We start from the raw sequence: 2,311 nt of genomic DNA, 5'->3' as shown, positions 1-2,311 counted from the left end.
ATGGTCTGACTTTCACAGAAAAATGGAACACTGATAACACTCTAGGAACAGAAACAGCAATTGAAGACCAGATTTTTCAAGGTTTAAAATTGAGATTTGATACTACCTTCTCACCAAACATGGGAAAGAAAAGTGGTAAAATCAAGTCTTCTTACAAGAGGGAGTGCATAAACCTTGGTTGTGATGTTGACTTTGGTTTTGCTGGACCTGCAATCCATGGTTCAGGTGTCTTTGATTAGAGGGCTGTCTTGCTGGTTACCCGATGACCTTTGACAGTGCCAAATCAAAACTGACACGGAAAAACTTTACAGTGGGCTACAGAACTGGGGACTTCCAGTTACACACTAATGGCAATGATGGAACAGAATTTGGAGGATCAATTTATCAGAAAGTTATGTGAATATCTTGACACTTCAGTAAATCTTGCTTGGACATCAGGTACCAACTGTACTCGTGTTGGCATTGCTGCTCAATATCAGTTGGATCCCACCACTTCCATTTATGCAAAAGTCAACGACTCTAGCTTAATTGGAGTCGTCTAAACTCAGACTCTGAGGCCTGGTGTGAAGCTTACACTGTCTGTTCTGGTAGACAGGAAGAGCATTAATGCTGAAGCCCACAAACTTGGGCTTGCCCTGGAGCTGGAGGCTTAATCCAATTGAAGAAACCTCTGAGAATGGATAGCAGAAGATGTGGCCTTAATATATTTCCATTGTGACCAGCAGGCTTCCTTCCCCCAACCCCCGCTCCCCCAGGAAGGTGATCAAAACAAAGGATGATCTAAGCAGAAACTGTATTTTCAATCCTGAGACAGTTACTTGTTAGCTGGGTTCTAGTTCCATTGGTTCTCTGTCTATTTACCAATACTACAGTTGTGTAGTTTCACCTACACATTATTTAAATGCATTTACTGTTAACGTGCCTCTCACAAATAATGAAATAGACCTTTACCAAACTCTAAAAAACAAGAACAAACAGATCTGTGTTGCAAGAAGTGCAGCCAGAGTGCTCCTTGGAGGCCAGGATGGCCAAACTTCGTCTCTCGTACTTTGGACGTATTGTCAGGAGGGACCAGTCACTAGAGAAAGATATCATGTATGGTAAGGTGGAGGGTCAGAGAGAAAGAGGAAGACCCCCAGTGAGATGGACTGGCAAAGTGGAAGCATCAATGGGCTCAAGCGTGGCAATGATTGTGAGGTTGGCCCAGGATCGGGCAGTGTTTTGTTCTGTTGTGCATAGGGTCGCTATGAGTCAGAACCTACTCAATAGCACCTAACAACAACAACAACAAGCTTCCAGCAAGCAAAGATGCATCATCTGTATATTGCAGGCTGTTAATGAGTGTTCCTACAATTCTGATGCCAGGTTCTTCCTCATATAATCCAGCTTCTCAGATTATTTGCTCAACATACTGACTGAGTAAGTATGGTTAAAGAATACAACCATGGCGCACATCTTTCCTGATTTTAAACCATTCAGTTTCCCTTGTTCTGTCCTAACAATTGCCTTTTATTCTACGTACAGGTTCTTCATGAGCACAATTAAGGATTCTGGGATATCCATTAATATTATCCATAGCTTGTCATGTTCCACACAGTCAAAATCCTTTGCAGAGTCAATAAATCACAAGTAAACATCTTTCTGGTATTTTCTGCTTTCAGCCAAGATCCATCTTACGTCAGCAGTGATATCCCTAATTCCACAAGATCTTCTGAATCCAGCTTTAATTTCTGGCAATTTTCTGGCAATGTATTGCTGCAGCTGCTTTTGAATTATCTTCAGCAAAATTTTACTTGCCTGTGATATTAATGATGTTGTTTTATGATTTCTGTATTCCGCTGGAAAAGCACAAATATGGATCGCTTCCTATTGGTTGGTCAGGTACTTGTCTTCAGATTTGTTGGCACAGATGAGTGAGTGCCTCCAGTACTACATCAGTTTGTTGAAAGATTTAAATTGGTATTCTGTCAATCCTTGGAGCACCTTCAGTTCAGCTTGGACTTCTTCCTTCAGTACCATTGGTTCTTTATCATATGCTGCCTCTAGAAATGGTTGAACATCAACCATTTCTTTTGGATCATTGATCGTTGTAGTCTTTCCATCTTCTTTTGATGCTTCCTGTATAATTCAATATTTTGCCTATAGAATCTTTTATTATTTCAAGTCAAGGTTTGAATTATTTCTTCAGTTCTTTCAGCTTGAGAAATGCTGGGCATGTTCTTCCCTTTTGATTTTCTAACTCTGATCTGCACATTTCATTGTACTACTTGACTTTGTCTTCTCAAACTGCCTTTTGAAATTTTCTGATCCA

The 2,311-nt window shown here is 40.5% G+C and overlaps 1 pseudogene; it reads left to right on the top strand.

The window, feature by feature from the left end:
• The first annotated feature begins 8 nt into the window (after positions 1-8).
• Positions 9-653, top strand: LOC102835908 (annotated as a pseudogene).
• The last annotated feature ends 1,658 nt before the right edge of the window (positions 654-2,311 follow it).

This window comes from Chrysochloris asiatica, unplaced genomic scaffold, assembly GCF_000296735.1.
Source record: "Chrysochloris asiatica unplaced genomic scaffold, ChrAsi1.0 scaffold00030, whole genome shotgun sequence".
In the NCBI taxonomy this organism is placed as follows: Eukaryota; Metazoa; Chordata; class Mammalia; order Afrosoricida; family Chrysochloridae; genus Chrysochloris; species Chrysochloris asiatica.
This window is presented reverse-complemented; position numbering and strand designations above follow the sequence as displayed.